We start from the raw sequence: 9,269 nt of genomic DNA on the forward strand, positions 1-9,269 counted from the left end.
ACTCGATGTAAAATTGGATTATCTTGATGGTCCAAGCAGTGATTTTCCCGTCATGTCGGGTTTGTGTAGGATTTCCTTCAGAGGTTGATTTGTGAGCACATGAATTTCCCTTACTTGGAAGTAGTGTCGCAATTTTCGGCTGGCGATTACAAGGGCATATACTAGCTTCTCGACCTGTGGATATCTTGTCTCTGCATCTCGAAGTTAGTGACTAATGTAGTATACCGGGACTTCTTTTCCTTCATCAATCCGAACTAGGACTACCGCGACGGTGTCATCAGAGGCTGAGAGGTATACCCGCAACGGCTCTCCTGGTAAAGGACGAGTGGGGATGGGTGGGTTTGTTAAGAATTTTTTTAATTCAGAGAAATTCTTTTCACATTCATCATATTATTCAAAATGCGAGGATTTGGAAGCTTTCTTCATTGCTGAGAAAAAAAGATGCATCTTTTTTACGATTGAGGAATAAATCTTCAAGGTGCAGCGATACATCCAATTAGTTTTAGTAAATCCTTAATGGATCTTGGTTTCTTCATTTCCAAGATTGCTTTTGTCTGAGACGGATCTGCTTCGATGCCTCTTTGGGTAACCAAGAATCCAAGGAATTTACCCGCGGTAAGATCGAACGAGCACTGGCAGGGTTTAGCCGTATGTTATTGTTTCTCGCATTCTCGAATATTTCACAAAGGTCGAACACATAGTTAGAGGACACATATATCAACATATTTCTTCCAATATGTGACACGAATATCTTATCCATCATCTGTTGAAATTTGGCCCCCGCATTAATTAAACCAAAAAGCATCACTCGGTATCCGAAGACCCCTTGATGCGTGATGAATGCAGTTTGCTGCCAATCTTGGGAGTCCATCCTAATCTGATTGTACCCTGAAAATGCTTCCATAAAATAGAGGAGTTCATTTCCTGCTATCACATCAATGAGCTGGTCGATGTTCAGCAGAGGGTAAAAGTCTTTGGGGAAAGCCCTATTCACATCCAAGTAATCAATGCACATTCTCCACTTTTCGTTACTTTTCTTGACCAGGACTACATTCAAGATCCATGTGGGGAATTGTACCTGTTCAATGAAACCGGCCTCGACTAGCCTGTCAATCTCTTGGTCGATGAAGGCTCTTTTTTCGGCAGAGAATGTTTGGTGTCTCTGCCTTACCGGCCTGATGCTCTTGCTGATGTGTAGTGAATGTCGAGCGACGACCTCCGGGATCCCAGGAATGTCCTTGGGGTCCCAGGAGAAAATGTCAGAGAACTCTCGGATAAGGTTTGTGATATCTTTCTTTAATAGTTCAGGGAGGTTTTTTCCAATTCTTGTAGTTTTATCAGGATTTCCTTCAAATACTTCCACCTCTTCGGTTTCTTCGACAGGAGAGCAAAAGTTGCTGGTGGGTGGGTCGACTAGCTCTCTGGGATCGATATCAAGTACTTGGTTAACTTCTAGTTCTTCGTCTGCCTTTTATCCTTGGAGAGATTGTGGTTAAATAGCATTGTCTTGTTGTTGTCTGGTCACCGGTCATTTCTCCTACACCAAAGTCTATGGGGAACTTCATTTTCAGATGAGAGATGGAGGTTATAGCTCGTAGGGCGGTGATCGTTGTTCGCCCTAATATGGCGTTGAAGCTAGAGGATGCACTGATCACATGAAATTTGACCATCTTCCAAATTTGACACGGGGGAGAACCAAAAAGTACTGGCATGTTGATAGTTCCTACCACGGGACTTCATTCCCCATAAAACCATACAACGGGGTTCGAGAATTCTCAAGCCTTCGATCTCCGACGTCCATTAGAGAGAAGGCATGATGATATAAGACGTCGACGGAGCTGCCATTGTCAACCAACATTTTCTTAACTGTGTTATTTGCCACTCGTGTGGTAATGGCAAGGGCGTCCTGATGGCCTTCGATGAGACCGGATCGTCATCAGAGAAAGAAATGACCGGGGAGGGATTCGCTCAAGGGCGTCTAACTGTCGAGGGATTGACATTAAAAACTTCTTGGGCATAAACCTTACGAGAGTTGTGAGAGAGCCCTCCGACCGCTATATCTCCAAAGATGACGTCGATTACACGGTCTTCCTCATCCCGATGGTGGGGCCTAGGCATATCATCTTGTTGCACGTAGTGGATAAGTTGCCCTCGGCGAATTTTTTCTTCAATGAGGTTACTCAGTTGGAAGCATTGTTCTGTTGTATGGTCGGTGTCTTCATGATAATCACAGTATCTGGAGCTTGGGGGCCTGCCAGGTTTCATGGGTCTCGAAGGACGGTAATCTGGCTCTGTTTTTAGTACCGCTAAAATTATCATTTTCTCGGTGTTGAGTTTAGTAAATTCTTTCTCAGGTAGACTACGGGGCTGCCAATCTCTTTCTCTCCTATCCCTCGGAGGGTGGTCAAGTGTATGCATTGGTGGTGACCGACGACGTTCTTGGCGCCTTTCGCATGCGGGTGATCGCGGACTGTAACTACGGCGCCGTTTATATCTGGAAGAACATTGGGGAGTCTGGATGTAACTTACTGCTTCTTGGAGCATCATGCGATGTTTCATAATCTGAAATGCTGCTTGTAGGTTTTTTGGCCTTTTCTCAAAAAATTCTTCCAGAAGTAGCCCGTGTCGAGATTTATCGATAACCGCTGTCAGGAAGTTGACGGCCATCTACTCTATTAGATCTGGGATCTCTGCTATCTCCTCTCTGAATTGAGTTAAGAAGCTTCGGTGGCTTTCACCTGAACGTTGGTGCATTGTCATTAAGGACGTTGTGACTTTTATTCCTTTATAATTAATGGAGAATCGAGCTTGGAATTTACTTTTTAGCGTTGTTCATGAGTCGATGGACCGAGGTGGTAGATTGTTGTACCATCGAAGAGCTGTGCCTTTGAAGCATGTGGAGAAAAATTGACATCGAGCAATCTCTGAATGACCAAAGAAGGCCATGCGGCCGTCAAAAGTGTTGAGAAATGCTAACGAGTCAGACGATCCGTCGTAATGATCGAGGGAAGGTGTTTCAATATCCTGTCGATGCGTGCTTTCTCGAGAACCAGAGATAAAGGACTCTCACTGACAGTTTCGAATCCCGACCGATTGCGCATTATGGTACGTATATGTGATATTTCCTCTTGCATTTTGGCAAATTCCTCATGGGAGATTGATATCGTGGACTCAGTTCGCTGAGAGACGTCGGCAGACGATACTGTGCGTTGTCGACGCTCGCGCGGTTGTGAGTATGTCGACTCTGCTGATGGTTCATACTCGTATTCGGCGTCATCATCTTGCCCTTGGTTTTTTATCAACGCTTGTTGGAGCTCTCGTCGAAGGCGATGAATTTCACGCTGTCGTTCGAGCTTGGCTTGGAGCATTCTAGTCTCACATTCTAGAAGTTCTAGCTCTTCATCGGAGTAAGGTAGATCCTCCGGGTCTTCATTGTTTTGAGTTTTTAACCTCTCAACCTTCTCGAGATGAAGTCGCATGTTGCTTGAAAGCACCTTTTTGCCCTTGGATGTCTGGATCCTTAATTGTTGATCTGATTTGAACTTTCTCTTCTTGTCTCGTTGATCTGCATTTAAGTTCAGCGGCTGTTCATGAGAAGCTCCCTCTGGTGGGGGAAATAAATATTTCGGCTTCAGAATCGATTGTTTGAGTGGTTCTTGTTCACCTTGGTTTTTAGGATCGGCGACGCCGTCTGTTCCTTCACCTGAGTTGGTCCGGCTGTTACCAGATCAATTTCTCCCACAATCATATTTTGGTTGGATCTTCAGAGTAAACCCCTCCTTTTTGTGCCAAATGATATGCCTCGAGTATTATTAATATATAAGACTAATCTTTAAGGATGTATTTTCTTTACTTAATTAGCCAAACCCTTAAAATGAGGTTGTTTTCTTATATCTATAGGGAGTCCCAAATGGGCTCTTTTTACAAATGGGCCTTCTTGGGCTTTATATCACAGTCAATAATTATTCTAATTACAACTCCTTGGGTCGTCTTCCTTTGGTCCAAGGTCCAACAATATATATATATATAATTAATGATTGCATGTATAAATAATATTAAATTTCCTTACAATATTTATAATCTTGAATAGCCGAAAAATACCCGGTCCAATTCGAAACCCGACGGATTTGAATTTGAATATTCCAAAAATATTTAAATTTAAATTTAAATTTTACAATAACCGATTCAAACCCGAACCGTTTTATCCTAATTCTGGTGCATTGGTTTTTAAGTCATAATCGAGCGCTTTTTCGATGCTTCATTTCTGATAAAAGTTGATCATGGCCAGTCTCCAACAAACACATGATTACTACTTACGTTTAGTACATTTTTTAGCACGAGTTTAATGCACCGCTTGGAGAATATAACTCCATTTTGTTTTGATAAACACAAGAAAATGCACATTTCTGTTACAAAGAAAATGGCGAAAAATTGAGTTTTAGATTGTTTACAAGTGACTCCACTTCTCCGCTTAAATGAAATTTTTTAAAAAAAAGTTAGTGATAGGATAATAATTTTACGTGGACTCCAACTTGGGTCACCTAATGTAGTCCGTTCATATAAATCTTTATTTGGACCCGGGCATGTTTACCTAGTCCAGCTCCGGACCATCCCACGTCCACCGATCAAAGCAATTTCACTACCCATATCCCAAAAGGTCCAAGAAGGGTATAATACGTGAAGCGCAAGTCACAACTGATGATCTCACGTGAATGGATGGGGAGAAATATCTCTTGTACTATCCTAACCTGGAGACGTGTAGCGCATTCACGAGACCTAGGTGCCCTTCTGCTCATAGGAATGAGCGACACAGATCGAAAGGTACTAACGGCTAAACCTTATATGTGGGCAATAAATAGAACAAGGAAAGAAGGTTTAGGGGTTACTTATTCTCTCCCACATCACTCTCATACACTCGTATATACATAGTCACCTTACATTTCTATCTTCATCATCCAAAATCGAGTTTTTACTCTCACACTCTAGGCGCCACGAGGTCAAAATCCGGCTCCGGTATTGTTTTGCAGACACCCACCGGCTACTACTCCGCAAGAAGGGTCCAAAAACAGCGTCGAAAGGCCCAGAACATAGATTGGAGTTATCAACTAGAATGAATATTAAACTTGCTTCACAGTTGCATTGTTTTCGGTTTTTAGTTTGCTGTTCATAATTTTTCCGACGAGGTTTTTTTTAAAAAAATCTGGTGTTTGTTAAATTGAGCGGATGCGGTTGAATTTAAAATTATATATTCAAGAATATATGATCGAATTTAAGTTTAGGACGTGTCTTTAAAATTTATCAGGTTGGCTGATTGACTGAGGTATCTATATTCTCCTTTCCCTGCAGGCCTGTAACACAGCAGTTAAGTTAGTCCTTTTCTGCCTTGTATGATTGACAATATGCACAAGTTTAACTTTTCCCGGGCTTTGGCTAGAAAGAATTAATACGGCCTATAATATATTGGTGTGTTTGTCCTGCTCAGCCTAGCCTTAGATTATACCAACAATTATCGCCTAAACTTATCGAAAAAACTCCTTCTAGTCATACATTAAACAACTTCTCCTCCACATTTAAGCATACCTGTAGGGAGTGTTAAATAACTTAAGGGGACAGAATCATTAACTGCTTATTAGGCAGCAAAAATGTTCATGAGTAATCATAGTCTCTCGCGTGGTCAGCTTGTTATTTATCTTCTTCAGTTAACTACTTTATGGGGATTTAGAGTCTATGGCACCAGTATCAGTTATACTAGAGATGATTTTCCTACTGATTTTGTGTTTGGTTCTGGAACTTCAGCCTATCAGGTGTACTGTTAGTATTCATTCTTTAATGGACTTTTCTGTGTTGAATTATAATTTATTAAGGATATTTCTGATTATTTTTCCGTCAATACAAGGTATTAGCTTGTAATCTAAATGTGTATCTACATACATGGTTGTGCAAATTTAAGGTTGAAGGAGCACCATTCGAAGATGGAAAAACTCCTAGCATCTGGGACACCTTCACTCATAGTGGTGAGTGGGTATATGGATCAACAACTCTATATCTCCTTTGTTTACTTGTTTTGTTATTATTAAAAATAATATACAACAGAAATTTCATGTATGTTCATTTGCAAATATCTTTAAATAAATATATTCCTGTCGGGAAGATAAGAGTAGTCAAATTACATATTAACATATGAGGAGTCGTTGGGCTGAGAACAATTTTACAAAAGTACAAGTAATGTGATAGAATAATTGTTCACACACAAAAATATGTTTTTCATAGAGTGCGACCTTAACACATGCCAACAATATCATCAGGTTATGTGAATGGGGAAACCGGAGACATAGCTTGTGATGGATACCACAAGTACAAGGTACATTACAATATAGCATTAGTTGAAGAAGCGTGCCCAGATTCTTGTAAACCAAGTGATCAACCTTTGATCCTTTCAGGAAGATGTCGAACTCATGGCTGCCACTGGCTTGGAGGCCTACAGATTCTCCATATCCTGGGCAAGACTAATTCCTAGTATGTAGATGTATCTGTCATCTATTCCTAGTATGTAGATGTATCTGTCATCTAGTTCTGTAATGTTATTAGATAGACATAGGGGAGTAACTAACTAACAAGTAGTTTTTGTTTCATTTACAGATGGGAGAGGCCCTATCAATCCAAAGGGCTTACAGTTCTACAATAATTTAATTAATGAACTTATTAGCTGGGGTTAGAATCAACTTCATTATAGATTTTTCTTATTTAAAAAGAGGGCGTACATTTAACATTTTTTCTGTTGATTGCAGGGATACAGCCACATGTTACATTATTCCATGGTGATCTACCACAATCACTTGAAGATGAATATGGAGGATGGCTTGACAAGAAAATATTGTACACTTCTGTAGATATGGTTTCTATTCGCCTTGAATGATCCAAAGTTTGCTATGAATGTGAAGTAACTTCCATTAATTTGTGAATGCAGAAAGGATTTTGTTGCGTATGCTGATACATGTTTCAGAGAATTTGGGGACAGAGTTAGGCACTGGACTACCATTAATGAGATAAATATGTTGCCGATGTTAGGCTATGATGCAGGGATGATGCCTCCAAGGCGTTGTTCTTCATTCCATGGAATGAATTGTACACAAGGTACCTTGGATGAACCGTACAAGGTTGCTCATAATACTTTGTTAGCACATGCATTAGCTGCAAGACTGTACAAGCGAAAGTACAAGGTATTAAGACCATCAAGAATTCTTAAGATATGTTGTTTAGCTGTAGATACTTGAATGTACATATAATCACAGAAACTAACATCTGATGCAGGCAGTACAACATGGTTTTGTCGGACTTAATGTGTTGGTATTTTGGTTTAGTCCTTGGACAAACACAACAGAAGACTTACTAGCAACTCAACGAGCCAATGAATATTATGTCGGTTGGTAAGTGCCAAACTTACCACAGTTGTAATTTTTTTGTGATTACTTCCAGTCACAAAAATTAGAATACTTACAAATGCATGACACCTCTCGGGGTCAACCCGGATATTATTCACCAGGCTATAATGCTAAAGTTTCCCCAAGTTATGACCATTATTTGAGGTTTTCTGCGTGTGATAGCCATATAAGTTGCATCTCCTTCATTTTTTTTCTAAATTTCAGGTTTGTGAATCCTTTAATGAATGGCGACTATCCAGATGTGATCAAGAAAAATGCAGGTAAGAAGATTCCATCCTTCACCAAAAAAGAATCTCTATGGCTAAAGGGTTCTTTGGATTTCGTGGGAGTGAACCATTATGCATCAGGATATATTAAGGATCAAACCATCAACCTTAATGTAGACAGCAGGGATTTGATGGCTGATATGGCAGTACAACTAATATGTACGTTAGTTTTTACACTGATACAATTTCATACACTAGCTGCAATTTGCTTACTGCGAAAACTTCTTGCTCAGAGCTTAAACCAACGATTCTCACTAAGCTTTCCTAACTACTTGCTGGTTCAGGGGGAGGAGATGGTACCGAACAATATCAGGTTTAAGGCTGATTAGGCAATCTCTTTATGTTTTTTCTCTTCTGCCTTGGTTTTGAACAATATGACAGAAACGTGTTGTACATATAATCCTAGGGGCTCACACACGTCCTGGAGTATTTCAAAGATGTCTATCGCAATGTTCCTGTTTACATCCATGAAAACGGTATCGATCTTTCTTCATCAATTTTCTCTTCTATCCTTGACCACATTTGAATCCTAGTACAATAAGAAAAAAAGGAGGAAGAAATGCCAGAAATATCTTTTGTCATTAGATATGTTGCAGTTTCTACAACGTATGCTGAACAAGGAAAAAAGATTACTGCGCAGAAATATGCATCTTGCAAATAAATATATGGAAGATACTCAATTGAGAACTGTGGAACACACACATCCAGTTTCGAATTATAGAATAAACACATTGCTCAGCTGTGTATAACCTCGTATGCCTTTGTTACTCAAGTCTCAAATGCGAAATTCATGGGATATTTTGGGTAGTTTGATATGGCATCGTGAACCAATGGTTTACAACCCTGGCATGTTTAAGTGTGATATGTGAGTTAGCATCGTCAATATACTAATTTGTTTTAAATGGCGATTGTTTGACAGGTCTAAAAACAGTTCGTAACGAAACTATAAAAGAAGAACTAAACGATGCTACCCGAGTACGGTCCATGCAAGGGTTTATCGGCAGTGTGCTAGATGCAGTCAGGTACAATAGCAAGTTTTAAGTATCAATATCTTTCTCAATAGCAAGTTCGGCTAACACATAAATGGTTAAAAAACTGAAAGGAATGGAGCAAACACACAAGGGTATTTTACATGGTCATTTTTAGACGTTTTTGAGCTCCTAGGCGGATATGATTCAGCCTACGGCCTGCACTACGTTGATTTGAACGATAAGGATTTGAAGAGATATCCTAAGAGCTCGGCCAACTGGTACTCCAGTTTCTTGAAGGAGGGAGGCATCCACACTGTAGGGCGAGTCAAGGACTATGTATCTAAATTTTAAAATTCTCACATGTAAAAATGCTAGATTCCTATTTTTATGGAAACCTTCCACTCTCATTTATTTGTATAAACAAACACCACACACATACATGATTCACAATTTGTATATTAATTTAATGCAAAAAAAAAAAACAAGAAAAAAAGAGAGAAATAATTCAGCTGGGAATTCTACAATTCAGCTAGGAATTCTACCAAAAGTTTGCAAGAGTTATGCTAGCCACATGACCAACAAAACATGCT

The 9,269-nt window shown here is 39.8% G+C and overlaps 1 pseudogene; it reads left to right on the plus strand.

Moving 5' to 3' along the window:
* The first annotated feature begins 5,372 nt into the window (after window positions 1-5,372).
* LOC141697973 (beta-glucosidase 22-like) lies at window positions 5,373-9,074 on the plus strand (annotated as a pseudogene).
* Window positions 9,075-9,269: the final 195 nt, after the last annotated feature.

Source organism: Apium graveolens, chromosome 11, assembly GCF_009905375.1.
Source record: "Apium graveolens cultivar Ventura chromosome 11, ASM990537v1, whole genome shotgun sequence".
NCBI classification, from domain to species: domain Eukaryota; kingdom Viridiplantae; phylum Streptophyta; class Magnoliopsida; order Apiales; family Apiaceae; genus Apium; species Apium graveolens.